This window comes from Trachemys scripta, chromosome 3 (genome assembly GCF_013100865.1).
Source record: "Trachemys scripta elegans isolate TJP31775 chromosome 3, CAS_Tse_1.0, whole genome shotgun sequence".
In the NCBI taxonomy this organism is placed as follows: domain Eukaryota; kingdom Metazoa; phylum Chordata; order Testudines; family Emydidae; genus Trachemys; species Trachemys scripta.
In genome coordinates, this window is record NC_048300.1 from 60,287,627 (window position 1) to 60,303,281 (window position 15,655).

Genomic DNA, 15,655 nt, shown 5'->3' on the forward strand with positions numbered 1-15,655 from the left:
GGTGCTAATCACCTGCAGCTCCCATTGAGCTCATCTGGAGCTGTGGGTGCTCAGCACTTCTGAAAGCCAGACCCTTAACCTCTTTGTTGATCAGTTTCCCTAACACTTATTCCTGCCTCTTAGGAGGCGGCTAGCATTCAGATTGGTGCATACAGTGCTTAGGAGATGAAAAGTGTTACATGAAACGTTAAATAAGAACAGACTCAACATTGAACTCTGCGGCCCCCACGAGACACCTCCCCACAGCTCAGTTTGGGGACTGACTTTGGCTTCTAGGGGTACATCTACACTTCAATTAAACAGCAGTGGTTGGCCCACGTCAGCGGGCCCATGCCATCTTCTCAATGGGGGAGGGTCCCAGAGCCCAGGCTCCCGCCCAAGCCTGAATGTCTACACTGCAAATGTACAGCCCCGCAGCCTGAGCTCGGCAAGCCCAAGCCAGCCGATGTGGGTCAGCTGCAGGTGTTTTATTGCAGTGTAGACATACCCTCAGGGTCCTGAGCTTGGCGCCATGCTGGATGCTTGGAAGTGGTCCCTCGTGTTTCAGAGCACACAATGCTTTTGAACTGGATGCCTAGATCACAGCCTCAAAGGCCATCCAGGTGAACTCATCAATGCCTATGCCTGGCTCTTCCCAGAAGCCCATCTGCTCACTCTCCCTTGGATATCCGAGTCCCATCATCCGATCATGCTGGGCCCATCTTTAGGACCCTGCACTTAGCTGTCCCTCTTAGCGAAAGCTAATGCCCTCCTGCTTGACAACAGCCAGAAATGTTCCACTCAGTTATTATCCTGTAATGGATCCCCTGGCTCCGTTCCCCCTCTGTGCTTCCTGGAGTCACTCCCCCCCCCCCCCCATGTTGTTTGGCTGCTGGCTCAGAACCCTTGCAAGAAAAAGGATGTTCTCCTAAGGGGGAGGTCAAATCAATTTCTGGGCCTCAGACCTCTGCCTGCAGGCACCACGACAGTGGGGCGAGCAACTCCATTAGAAGGCCTTGTACGTGGGTTGGAAGTTTGCTCAGGGCTGAGCTTGCAGCACAGGGCCCTGGCTGGGGAGCCCACACTAAAGATATACATTCTTGTTCCAAACGACTCCAGTCTGCTCATGACAAGGGTTAGAGGATGGCACCGGGGAGGACACAGTGAAGGGAGAACACAGCATATACAAAGGACCTGGCTGGATTTTCTGCCCCCAAATAACCTTCACCTCCCTCCACGCTGTGCGAACAACAAGCAGAGCAGAGCAGAGCACACATCTTGGGAGAACAGGAGCAAGCTCCAAGCCGAGAGGCTGCCTCTAGAAATTGATCCCCAGCTCTCCACATTGAGCCCAATGTTCTCTCTTACCTTGGGGAGCGGGAAGAACCTCACAGCCCCTGGAGGAGTTCAAGCCCTCGCAGAGCGGCCCTCCATTTAGTCCTCGCTCCCAGTAAGCTTCCCCAGGGTTTCACTTTGCAGCTTGTCCTTCCCCTCTGCCCCACCCACCCCCTGCAGCCGAGTCATTCCCCCACCCCCTCATTCACGTGCTCATCCACTCACCTCCTCCCACCCTCAGAAATCCTAAAATGCTAAGTCATGGATGTTTGCAGAGCTACCGAATGTGACAGTCAAGTAACCCACAAGCCCCACACAATTCTGGGTATCGCTTTGCAGAAATTCCCCATTCATCAGAGAAACTCATGGCTATTTATTCACCAGCTACAAAAGCCTCTGTTCCTGCAACAGCTCAGGCTCGCGGTGGAAGTGACAGAGGTATCTCTAGGGCTTAGATCACATGGGTTTAGAGTTCAGTGGGTAAACAGCATGGGTTTGTGGCAAATGAACTCAGGAGAGTCAGTGGTTCTATTTCTAATCCTGCCACTGACTCATTGTGTGACCTTGGGCAAGTCACTGCTCCCTCTCTGTTCCTCAGTTTCCCCTCTGTCAAATAACCTCATAACACCCTGGGGAGGAGGGCTAACATGTTAGTAGAACACCCTGTGATTCTCAGATGAAACCTGCTATTATCCTTATTTAGCACCTTCCATCAGCAGATCTCAAAGTGCTTGCCAATCTTTTAATGTATTTATCCTCATACCATCCCTGTGAGATGGGGCAGTGCTATTATCCCCATTATACAGAGGGGAGCTGAGGCACAGAGACACAGTGAAGTGACATCCCCAAGGTCACACAGGAAGTCTGCGGCGGAGCAGGGAGACCAGGGATCAACTCCAAGACCTACGCTAGAGCCCTAGCCCCTGAGCCATGCTTTTGCTAAAGGCAGACAAAGGGTTATTATTTCAGACGGTGGTAAACCAGGGCGTGACAAATCACTAGGAACCTGCCCTACAGTGTCCTGACAGCTCTGCAAGTGGTGGGGGTGAGGCTTGTGCCTGCGGCTCTGCTGCCCTTCCTCCTGCCCAGGCTCCCAGATGCCGTGAGTGGGGATTCTCGGAGAGTCGAAGGGTGCGTCTACAGTGGCTACAGTGTGGCAGCTCTTGCTGCAGAAAGTGTCTATGCTACAGCATCGACGGAAGGGGTTTTTCCATTGCTGTAGCTAACCCACCTCTCTGAGAGACGGTAGCGAGGCTGAGGGAAGAATTCTTCCCTGGATCTAGCTGCATCTACAGTGAGGGGGTTAGATCGCCTGAACTACATTGCACAGGCTGTGCAAATGTTCACAACCCTGAGCAATGTAACTAGGTCGATCTAATTTGCAGGTGTAGACCAGGCCCTACCCTCTCCCAGCCTTCACACTTTTGGATCCTCCTCTGTTATGAATAGCACCTGCCTCTGCTGCTGCTCAGAGCTGGTCAAGCTGCAGGATTACAAGGAACTTGGTTCTGATCAGTTTCACAGCGGCCTGCAAGATTCTGAATGGCTGCCGTGAAACTGACCAGAGTGCACTTCCTGCTCTTGCCGCATAGGTTTAGCTCTGACAGCAGGGAGACTCTGGAATGACCTGTCTGCAGGCAACGTGGCACCTTTGGAACGTTTTCTTTGTAAACTTGAGGACTGAAAGGTTAATTTTTTGAAAAGACAAAAGCTTAGCATCTTCAGAAATGGATAGCTGAGGTACTCTCCACCCAGACTTCCACTCGTTAGGGGAAGTTGGCAAGTGGCGTTTTCAAGCCCTGAGGTAAGCAGTACTCCCCACTGATGTTACGGCTATACTACATCTTAGGTCGATATAACTTATGTCACTCAGGGGTGCAAATAAGCCATCCCCCTGAGCGACGTAGGTTACACTGACCTAAGCGCCAGTGTGGACACCGCTGTGTTGGAGGGAGAGCATCTGCACTAGAAGCACTACAGTGGCACAGCTGCATCGGTGCTGCTGTGTAGCCATAGCCTAAGTGAATTTAAGTGGTAGTTTGAATGAGCTGGCGCACACGTACACACCACACACACGTATGTGGGAAGCTGGCTTGACTGTTTAGCGCTGCAAGGAATATTTACAGTCCCCAAATGTGGCCAAGAAGCAGCTCTCACTCAAAAGCAACCAAGTCCTGCCCTACACATGTGATAGCTTGGGGAAAATGAAACTTTACTGTAACACGCTGAGCTACAGTATATACCCCCCAGATATTCCTATAGCCTTCCTAATAGGTCAGCTTCTACTAGAATGGCAGGTGTCACCCACTTGTAGCAAGACAGCTACAGTGCTGCAGGAAGTGACTTTGCCTAATAGGAATTTGCTTCAGATGGCCAATTAAGAATCACTATCAGTCTGCACCCTGACACCACCTCCTCTTCTCTCCTGCTGCTGCCTGCCCCCTCTTTCTCTCTCCCCCACACACCTAGTTAAGAGGAGACAGACAGGAGGTCACAGAGGGGCTCCCCATTCAGCTCTAAGAGTTCCATTGGCTGCATTATTCACTTATGAGACCCAAGCAGATCCACCCAGAATGACAATGCACCAACTTCATAAACTATTTGATTGGCTTTGTGGAAAGGGAGGATGTGGGAAGTACCTTCACAGTGCAATCAGGGCAAAGAACTGGCAGCTGGCTGAGGATACATGAATGATAGGGATACTTCTTCCATAACGTAGGCCGCATGGGCATATTTCTCCCCTCATGTAGAGGGAAGAACTACTCATGTGAGTAGAACTCAGACACATTATGAGCCCAAACCAAAAGCCACTAAAGTCAATGGGAGCTATATGTCCATGCCCTACGCTTCATATTTCATTCTTCTCTGGGACTATATCTGATGTTTAACAGTTAATTCAAATAAGTAAGGTGCAAAGTACGCTTAGAATCAGGAAAGCAATTGATACACCTCATGGAAGTGCTACCTTTGTTATTTCTCAGCAACATCTCCTCCACCTTGCTGACACATCTTGCTGCTGTTTTACCAGGCAAAAAAGAGTCAGGCCTGCTCTCCCATAGCTGTATTGGCTCCCCAGGAGTAAAACCTGTTTGTGTCAGCAAAACAAGCGGCTGTGACTCAAAGGCAAGTGAGGTGCAGAGATGTTGAGTAAGAAGGGGCCAACTGCTTCTCTTGCCACAAATGCCAACAGCAATTCTTAGTGGAGGGGTCTCAGGCCTGGGGTTCTCTCCTGCTGGGATTACTCGGGGTGGGAGGAATTTTGCAGAACAAATGCTGACAGCAGATAGCTCTGAAATGCCATTTGTAAGGGAGGGGGACATACCAAGCAAAACTTCCCAAACTCACTTCAAACCCAACCAGCAGTTTATTCAGAGTGGATAAGATTCACCCCATGTAGAGGCTCAGCACTGTACAACCAAGTGATGCATAGATTTTGTGGTGGCCCTCTGCACGGGATACATCTCATGTACTAAGAATTGCTTCTTGCCATGGGAACTCACAGGGCCTTGTTCCAAGCCCATGGGGGCAGCAGTTTTGTGATCATACAAAGGTGGAGGATAACAATGCAGGTGTATGCAAGCTGTACACGTGTGTACGTGCCTCTAGGGGAGGCGAACATCAGGTACAGGGCAAGTGCACATGTGTTGGAGTGGGTGGTGGAGAACTGCAGTGAATCTACCCCAAAACTAAATCAAATCCTTACTTGTCCCACTATAAAGGGTTAATAAGAGATTACTTCTGGATTTAAGCTGGTACAGCTCCCCAGGGGAAAAAAAAATGGAGCTTTTATAGAACAGGTAGGCAGGGAGAAGTCATCAGGAGCAATCTGCACTCTGTAAATAATCCATGAATAACAGCTAAGGAGGTACAAGGTCAGGTTGCTCTGAAACACTAGGGCTGTGTGGGAGGTAATTAGAGGCTGTTTGGGGACTATTGATGCGGACAGGAGGGGGTTAATCCCCTCCCCGAGTGGTGGTAGACAGAAGAATCCTTCTGTCGGCCTAGCGCTAGCGACACCAAAAGTTAAGGTGCTGGAACTATGAGCAGTGTGGATTTTTGAGCTGGATCAACTTAACTGTTATAGTTTAGACCTGGCCCAAGTCTGGGTGTTTCCAGCACATTCATCCAGGCCAACATTCCTTTTCTTTGTTATTAGATCATCATCACTGGTTTTATAGATGGGTATAAAACCAACCCAGTTAATTCCCCTATCCCTTTCCCCAACTGCAACACTGCATATGAAACATGCACAGCATTTTATAGAACACAGAAAAGATACTGAGCTGCCTATAATCGTATTACTTCTCCATCAATAACAGTCCTTCTTTTATATCTATGGAGCAGCCTTTCCTATTAGGGTGACCAGACAGCAAGTGTGAAAAATCAGGACAGGGGTGTTGGGGGGGGGGGGGGGGGGTCGTAATAGGAGCCTATATAAGAAAAAGACCCAAAAATCAGGACTGTCCCTATAAAATTGGGACATCTGGTCACCCTATTTCCTATAGATCTTTAAAATGGGCTCCATAGAACTGCACATATCCTACATTTTTGTTAACCCATCTTTACCAACCCCCGTCTGGCTTATGCACTGCTAAACAATCTACTGAATGTGATCATCCTATTTGTATAAATGTATCACTCTTGTATCTGAAACTAGAAATATGAAATATAACTCTGAGGGCCTATTGTAACTATGCAAAGTGTGGGCCATTAATGGTGGTTTGGAATCTTGATGACTCCCATTAACCAGGACCATTGTCTGCAGAGGGCTCTGTTTTACCTGTGAGTGTGTGTGCTAGCAAGTGGCTAATGAAGTCTTGCAGTGACATGTGATCATGTCACCTGAACTGGAATCCATCTTTAACCTGGTGCTTTTCCAGTTGGGGGGGGGGAGAACCCAGAGGGACAAAGGGTTCCCGCCTTATGCAAAAATATATATAAAGGGGTGGAAGAAAACAAAGAGAGAGAGGAGCCATCATGAAGAATCCCCTAGCTATCACCTAAGCTGGAACAAGAGCTGTACCGGGGAAAGAATTGTGCCCAGGCCTGGAAGGTGTCCAGTCTGAGGAAAAAAAACTTACTGAAGCATCTCTAAGGGTGAGATTATCTGTATTTAGTTCAATTAGACATAGATTTGCGCATTTTATTTTATTTTGCTTGGTGACTTACTTTGTTCTGTCTGTTACTACTTGGAACCCCTTAAATCCTACTTTCTGTATTTAATAAAATCACTTTTTAATTATTAATTAACAGAGTATGTATTAATACCTGGGGGAGCAAACAACTGTGCATATCTCTCTATCAGTGTAATAGAGGGTGAACAATTTATGAGTTTGCCCTGCATAAGCTTTATACAGGGTAAAACGAATTTATTTGGGTTTAGACCCCATTGGGAGTTGGGCATCTGAGTGCTAAAGACAAGCACACTTCTGTGAGCTGTTTTCAGGTAAACCTGCAGCTTTGGGGCAAGTAATTCAGACCCTGGGTCTTTGATGGAGCAGACGGGAGTGTCTGGCTCAGCAAGACAGAGTGCTGGAGTCCTGAGCTGGCAGGGAAAACAGGAGCAGAGGTAGTCTTGGTACACTAGGTAGCAGCTCCCAAGGGAGCTTCTGTAATCCAACCCGTCACAGCCTCTAGACACAACCTAATTTAAATGTCAGAGAACACATAACGCGTTACACCGAGCAAGGTACACATATGGCAGTAAGAAGAGGTTCTATACATACAATAGGAGCACGAGAAAGACGAAGGAAAGTGTAGGTCCGCTACTTAGTGGGGAAGGGGAGCTAACAACAGATGACATGAAGAAGGCTGAAGTGTTCAATGCACATTTTGCTTCAGTTAACTCTTCACTAAAAAAGTTAATTGTGTTTAAGCATCTGGTCACAATTAACATTAACAAGTGGGGGAAGCAACACAAGCCAGAATAGCGGAAGAACAGGTTAAAGAATATTTGGATAAGTTAAATGTATTCAAGTCAGCAGGGCCTAATGAAGGTCACCCTAAGGTACTTAAGGGAAACTAGCTGAAGCAATCTCTGAACCATTATCGATTATGGGAACACATTGGATCTGGGGAATTATAAACCAGTCAGCCTAACTTTAATACCTGGAAAGATGCTGGAACAAATTATTAAACAATCAATTTGTAAGCATCTAAAGGATAATAGGGTAATAAGTACTGGCCAACATGGATTTGTCAAAAACAAATTGTGCCAAACCAACCTAATCTATTTCTCAGCATTACTGACCTAGTGGACAGAGAGGAGAAGCAGTACATGTGAATGAACTTGATGTTAGTACGTTTTTTTGACACATTCTCATAAGCAAACTAGGGAAATCTTGTCTAGATGAAAGTACTATAAGGTTGGTCCACAACTGGTTGAAAGGCCATACTCAAAGAGTAGTTATCAGTGGTTTGCTGTCAAACTGGAGGGATGTATCTAGTGGGGTCCTGCAGGTCTATTCTGGGTCTGTACTATACAATATTTTCATTAATGAGTAAAGTAATGGAGTGGGGAGTATGCTTATAAAATTTGTATGGCACTCCAAGCTAGGCGAGGTTGCAAGTACTTTGGAGGACAGGATTAGAATTCAAAATGACCTGAACAAATTTGAGAACTGATCTGAAATCAACAAGATTAAATTCAGTAAAGACAAGTGCAAAGTAATTAGGAAGGAAAAAAATCAAATGCAAAAAATACAAAATGGAGAAAAACTGGTTAGGAGGTAGTGCTGCTAAAGAGATATGGTTATAGTGGATCACAAATTGAATATATGAGTCAGTGTGATGCAGTTGCAAAAAAAAGCTAATATTCTGGGATGGATTAACGGGAAGGTCACTTGTAAGACATGGGAGATAACTGTTCTGCTCTACTCAGCACTGGTGAGGCTTCAGCTGAAATATTGTGCCCAGTTCTGGGCACCACACTTCAAGAAAGATGTGGACAAATTGGAGAGAATCCAGGGGAGAGCAGCAAAAATGATAAAAGGTTTAGAAAACTTGATCTATAAGGAAAAGCTAAAAAGAAACTCGGCATGTTTAGTCTTGAGACGAGACATCTGAGGGGGGACCTAAGAACAACCTTCAAATAAGTTAAGGGCTATTATAAAGAGGACAGGAATCAATTGTCCTCCATGCCCACTGAAGGTAGAACAAGAAGTAATGGGCTTAATCTGCAGCAAGGGAGATGTAGGTTAGATATTAGGAGAAACCTTCTAACTAAAAGGTTAGTTAGGCACTGGACTAGGTTATTAAGGGAGCAGGGCTGGCTCTAACTTTTTTGCCGCCCCAAGCAGCAAAAAAAAAAAGTGCCACCCCATTGTAACCCCGCCCCAGCGCCACCCCGCCCTGCCGAACCCCCCCCACCGAGTACTGCGCCGCCGAAACCCCCCCCGCTGAGCACCGCGCCGCCAAACAGCCCCTACCCCGTCGCGCTGCCGAACACCCCCCACCGAGCTGCTGAACTGCCGAACACCCCGCCCCTGCGGAGTGCAGCACTGCTGAAGCCCCCAGCACGGAGCACCGCCAAAACCCCCGCAGAGCGCCACGCTGCTGAACAGCCCTCGCGCGGAGCGCTGCCAAACCCCTCCCCATGGAGCGCCGCGCTGCCGAACACCCCCGCCGAGCTGCTGAACCCCCACTGAACACCCCCCTCCCCCGTGGAGCGCCACACTGCTGAAGCCCCCCGCGTGGCGCGCCGCCAAAACCCCTGCGGAGCACCATGCTGCTGAACACCCCCCGCGCGGAGCGCTGCTGAACCCCTCCCCATGGAGTGCCATGCCGCTGAACACCCCCGCCGAGCTGTGAACCCCCGCCGAGCACCGCGCCGCTCCCCCCCCGTGACCCCAAGATTGGCCGTCCCTTACCAGGTGCCGCCCCAAGCACGAGCTTGGTTGGCTGGTGCCTGGAGCCTGCCCTGTAAGGGAGGTTGCAGAATCCCCATCTTTGGAAGTTTTAAAGAACAGGTTAGCAAACACCTATGAGGAACGGTCTAGGATTTAGGTATAGTTGATCCTGCCTCAGCATGTGATGGGGATAAGGGGGTGTTTGTGTGGACTAAATGACCTCTCAAGGTCCCTTCCTTTCTAGGATTCTATTCTTATATCTTCTGAGTTGCAAAGCTGCTTCAAGGACACTCCTGCTTTATCCTGACATGATCATAGGATTAATTTGTTATCACTGTGCTCGGAGAGATCCACATTGCTATTTCACAAGACACTCCCTTTGGACATACTCACTCTACCCCCGACAATTACACCTGATACCTCCTGGAATACTGATCTTCCAAAAAGGACACAAGAATGTTTTTTGCAGTTACTGCCCATAAGTCAAAATTTTATTTCCACTAAAATAATGGAACAAAGATTCAAAGGAAAAAAAGAAATAATTAACCACTGGGGGAAGGGAGGGCCGGAGTTTCAGAAATATAATTAATTTAATAAATAAGCACCCAACTCCTACTGACTTTCAAAACAGGAGTCAAGAGTCTAATTGGACTTTGTAAATCCCCTCCCTTCCCACAGAGGATAATGAAACATGCCTTGATACCAAAGCGCACCATGAGCAATAGGCAGCATGGACTTATCTATGATAAATCTTGCCAGACAAACGGGATCACATTTTATTTTGAATAGTATTAAAGTGTTAGTGGACAAATGGAAAGTTGCACCTGTAATATAGCTGGAGTTTAATAGAGCATTTGCGGCAGCGTTTCAACAGATTTCACTCTCAATATTAATTCAAACAGGCTTGAGTAGGAACTCTGTTGCGTACACTGCAAACTGGACCCTAAACAAAGGGCAGCTATAAACGACGAGATACTGAATTGAGGATTGTGGTCTAGCGGGGGTTGCAGGGATCCACGTTAAGTTTGGTTTCATCGGACTGCACTAGCGATCTAGAAGACTAGCTTGGTGTGTGTTGGGAAGGTGGTACGTGCAGTACTGGGACCTGTGTTGGCTGCTCTCACAGATGCCATGGAGATGGGCACACTACAGAAACCTAGAGAGCTGGAATGTAGGTGGGTAGGACTGCATACACCGCGAGGTATGGAGAAGGTGTGTGTGTAAAAGGAGTGAACATTGCAGAACAATCCTGGATGGACAGAGAGCAGAGCTGCCTGGATTGAAGGAACCACCATGCCTGTACCTCCCATCTGATGACTCAACAGTAACAATGGGCAAGGGAATTTGGCTGAGAGGGAAGCAGACAGTGAGGCAGTTGCCTCAGGAAGAGAGGAGGGACTCTTGCTGGAGCTGGAGGGACTTCCTGACCAATTACTTCCCCCTCTTCCTGCTGTGTGTTGCTGTGAGAACAAGGAGGTTCAATGGCTAGCAGAGAGGGGAATTACAGGACATTCTCCCTCCGCCTGCTAGCCTAGGAGCTAAGTCATGTGCCCCAGTACATTGGGCCCAGCAGGGAGGTGTCCAGCAGATTACAGAAACCAGGCTACATTCTGGATGGTGAGGTGACACTTCCTGTGCAGGACCAACCAGCCCTGATGCAGAAGGGCTCAGCATGGGGAAGCAAATCCTCCCCCCAGCCTTTGTTCCCACAGGCTTCATTGTCTTATACATACACACACAAAGCTGTTAGGGGTATAGAAAGGAAAGTAACTCAGTCCTGGTCCCTCGGCATGCGAGTCTCACCAGCTTACTTCCCTTTGACTCACGGACAGCGTGTTAATTACATGTCAGTAAGTGGGTCTTAGAGCTCGTCTACACCAGCCAGTCACTTATTTCACCTAAGGTGTGAATTTACACCAATATAGTTAAAGCAGTGCAATCCCCTGTGTGGACACACTCATTTTGGTTTTAGAATGGCTTTTTTGGGACTAAGCAAACTCTAAATAAACCAGTCTTAATCTGAAATAAGAATGTCCACACAGGGGATTGCACCAGTTTAACTAAACCAATGCAAGTCTGTGTGTCACCGAGGCCATAGTCTTAGGGAGTCCAAAAGCTCCTCAACAAGCATAAGTTACACACGTGGCGGGGGGGGGGGGGGGGGGAGGAGGGGAAGGGATGTTAGTTACACTAATTTCAGCTCACCTTTGTATCTCCATAGCCCACCAGTTTTGCATGGAAGGAGACAGTCTCAGATAAAGGGATGCCTAGATATTGTGGACAGAGGCAGAGGCAGCAGAGCCCTTTGGGATCTGAAAATACCTGCACCTTTGGTGAAATAGCCTGAGATGGTAGCAGGAGGATTGCTAAAGCCAGATATAGTAACATTTCCATGGGAGTTTCCATCAGGTTCTAGCCCCAGCCAGTGAATACAATACCTTGGTGACTATTTCACAGTGCAATAAACATCGGCCGGTTGCCATCTGAGTTTCCCCTCTGCAAGGGAGTCCAGTGGTGAGCCCAGAGTTCCGATTTTGCTCACTGACTTTGAGAGGCTGCTGGGGTGATTCAGGGACAGTGACTGCTAAAGATTTCTATTTAATTAGTAAATTCAGGATGGACCAGCACATGATCCTCTCTTCTGTTGGCACTGGAGTTTTCAAACTTCACCCAACCTAGAGCTGCAGCAGGAGATGAGCAAATTGGAGCTGCCTTCCTTCTCAACACATAGTTGGTCACCAGAGACTACAGAGTGCAGCATACAATGCTCTCTCTTGATCCAAGCAGCCTGGCCGTATTGCATGTTGGGACACATGGTCTTCAGAGATCACATCTCAGACGGGCAACCGTGTGCCGCCACATTGCTTGTGAGTCACACTCCACCCTCTGCTGGCACAGCCAGCAAACCTGCAACTGGGACGGCAGGTGAATGCAGCTATTCACGGATCCCTTGCAATCATGGCAGGGCTGCTTTGTTCAGCAGGAGCCAGAACCATGGCTGATAAAGAGTCTGTAGGTTCCCAGCTCCTCCACCTCCAAGAAAGGATCCTTGGAGATCCTCACATCTGCAGACTCCTTTCAGGGAAGAGGAGGGGCTCACAACCGGCGAACACATCACAGAGAATCAGGGGGAAAAGAAGAGGCTGAAATGCAACCAACAGAGCACATCCAATACGAGAGCATGTGGGGTTAGCCTGGGGAGGGTGGTTGTTTCAGGGAGAGATCAGATCAGTAGCACTGAGGTTGAACAGTCAGAGAACAGGAATCTCCCTATCCAAGGGTTCAATGCAGGAGCAGAGAGGTCCACACAGGTCACTTCTCTAGGGGGGGACTAGAGGGGAGGGGAGTAGGAAGAAGAGACTTGATTGAGATCATTGTACTGAATGATCATAGAGCAGCTACTCTGGTACCTGGAGCTTTCAGAAATAAACACTGGCTGCAGCTCTACTGTCCTCTGGTGCTGATGCAACAAGCCTTTGGGATCATGGCCATGCACAATGCCCAAGGAAGAGCATCCCCTTCCCCTAAGGTAGTGACACTAGCACTTCCCAGAACAGACCTCACAAGTGGGGCTCCTCTAAATTCATTCATACCTGAGTAAGAGGCTGGTGGGGGGAAATGGGGGAGGAGGAAGGCAGGGGTATCTCTGCGGATCTGGGGAAGAGCAGGAATAACTCTTCAAGCACCGCCTGCTGGGTTTGTGGGAGGCGGTATGATGGGGTGCATGTAAAGAGGAATTATGGACCAGAGAGGAATTAACATGGTAAATTCTGCACTTTACACTGTGGGTCATGGGTTCCCTGCTGCTAATTTGCATTGAAACAGGTAGCTGATGCCCAGACTAACTCTGGGACAAAAACAAGTTGAGAGGGGGGCTCCAGGCTGGGGCAGTGGGTTGGGGTCCAAGGGGATGAGGACTCCGGCTGGGGGTATGGCTCTGGGGTGGGGCCGGGGATGAGGGACTCAGGGTGCAGGAGAGGGCTCAGGGCTGAGGCAGGGTGTTGGGTGAGGTGCGGGGTCCCGGCAGTGCTTACCGCAGCTCCCAGGAAGCGGCTCCCAGGTCCCTGCAGCACCTAGGTACATGGGCAGCCAGGGAGGCTCCGTGCACTGCCCTCCTGCCCGCAGGCACCACCTCTGCAGCTCCCATTGGTCGAAGCGTGTGGAGCCTCCCTGGCAGCCCATGCACCTAAGGAACCTGATGGCTGCTTCTGGGAGCAGTGCGGAGCCAGGGCAGGCAGGGAGCCTGCCTTAGCCTCAGGCCCCCACCGTGGTGCTAACCAGACTTTTAACAGCCCCGACCGGCGCCGCCAGGGTCCCTTTTCGACTGGAATGAATACCTGGCAATCCTAAGCTTAATTGACTCAGTAACTCCTGTTCTTTTGGTGGGGAGGGGGGAAAGGATGCTTCCATGGGGTAACTTTAGCACCTTGTCCCCAGTAAAGCCCTCTATACCGCATTTGCACTTCTACTCATGCTCGGCGCTGCACTGCTGGGAAGTTTCAGGTCCCCTTTCTGCAAGTGTACACAAGCCTGAAAGGGAAAGCTTTTCTTGAAGCCACACCATCAACCAGTCCAATCCCCTGAGCTGCAGTATCTCCATTGTCTCAGATCAGAGCTCTGAATGTACGGTCCCCACCCACTGAGGTGGGGACGGGTGGGCCCATTCAGCCGGGGCACTGAAATGCATTCCTCCTGCCGCCCAGCCCATCCACAAGCCTTTCAGGTACAGCAGAAGGCAGGAGATTCAGCTCTGCACTGACCAGACCTGCTCAGTTTCAGAGAAAGTGCAGGTGCGCCATTAAGAACTGCCACCATCCCGCCCCTGCCCCCCAGCCTCCGAGTCCATCTGGGACTCTGCAGAGCTAGTTCAGGGGTAGAAATCCTGTCCTTTCAATTCCAGCTTTCCACAGGCCTTCAGTTTCCTTCCTGTGGTCAGCAGATCCTATGTAAAATGCAGAGCAGAAAATATGCATCAAGAATTGGATCCTATTTGTGCTTTTCTCTCCTTGCCCTGGCTATGCCAGCCGGCAGATCACAGGACTGGGCTGAGGGCAAGGAGACCTCCTGCATGGCACACTTTGTGAGCACCAGCCTCCTGCCTCCTCCTAGGCATCCCCAGAAATTCCAGCTGCCATCTGCTCTAACAGCTTCCTGGGAACAGCCTGACCGAATTTTAGATCAGAAACTGGCCAAGGATTTCCCATCATTTAGTTCCCCACTCCTGATCAGAGTTTCCAGTTCCCTTTAGAAGCTCAACACTGGAGTTTGCTTCCTTAGCAAAGCTTTTTGGGACAGACGCTGCCTGGATTTGTATGCACCATGCAGTACTGAGCAAACAAGGAAATAACAAACCATCCTTCACAAAATGGGCTTGGCTGCAGACCAGTTTGTTATAGGGTCTACTTGTGAGCGTGGAGCCAAGCAGGATCGTTTGGGACAACTTGGCACTGGGGGAGGTGAGGGGTGTCCTCATTGCTGTCAGGACAGCACAGGGGTCCAGGGCTGTGTTTGCTGGCTTGTAACCATAGGGACAGAGATGCAGGCTTGCATGGTTAGCACACATTTTAAAACAAAACATCCAAACTCTTGGGCTGAAACTAGAACAAGGTTACACAGGCCCAGAGGGAAAAGTAGGGCAGATTCTGACCTCTGTCCAGCCAGTTTATTGATTATTTGTCTAATGCCAAGTTGCCCAAGGCACTTAACAGGCAGGAATATGCAAGGCCTTGAAGGGCTAGCATTCAAATGACACAGCTTCCAGATGAGTTAGGGGAAAGGGCTGCAGCAGGATCCCAGGGAGCGACTCTTCCTGCTTAAAGGGGTTGGTCGCACCAAGGGCTTGTGTTTAGATTTGCTCTCATCTGTTTTGTTCCCGTGCTTTGGAAGGCAGCTCTACAGTGGATAGGCTTTGACAATACATTTATTAAAGGCCACAGATGCAGTTCAGGGGGTTGTGCTCTCCCAGGACTGCTAACCAGAAAAGGCTGGGGGCAGATTTACCCCAAACTCCAGCAAGCCATGTTGTGGGAGGGGAGGCATCAGATTCCAGAGCTCACTGATCCTTTGATATGCAAACTGGCTTTTGGAGCCGCAATCACTGCTTGCTTGCAATTAATTCAGTGGGGGGAAGGGGCTCCCAAACGGAGGCTGGTAACTAAACAGGGATTGGAAAATAAACAGAAGCCCCAGGGCTGGACATAGTTACATCCAACAGAGCAGATCCCAGTTGTCTTTAGCCATAAGGTGGAGGTGCCACAGACGCTAAAGGCTCACGGGGCTCAGGCTGTGGGGCTATAAAACTGCAGTGTAGATGTTTGGGCTCAGGCTGGGTTCTGGGATCCTTCCCCCTCGCAGGGTTCCAGAGACCAGCCTCCAGCCCCAAGCCTCCATGTCCACCCTGCCATTTTACAGCCCCGGAGCCCCATGAGCCCAAGTCAGCTGTCAAAGGGCCAACTGTGGGTGTGAATTTCATTGCAATGTAGACATACCGTATG

General features: G+C 49.3%; 1 protein-coding gene across 3 annotated transcripts in view; it reads right to left on the reverse strand.

Annotated features, from left to right (window-relative positions):
- The window catches only part of TMEM63B (transmembrane protein 63B), a 91,425-nt gene that overhangs the window by 68,843 nt on the left and 6,927 nt on the right, over window positions 1-15,655 (reverse strand). For 2 of the 3 annotated variants that reach the window (XM_034764854.1, XM_034764852.1), the window contains exon 1: window positions 1,348-1,462. The exons of the other annotated variant lie outside the window; for it this stretch is intronic. The gene's annotated coding sequence lies outside the window, so the exon portion shown is untranslated. Of the gene's footprint in view, window positions 1-1,347; window positions 1,463-15,655 lie in introns of those variants that run through there. 3 annotated transcript variants of the gene reach the window in all.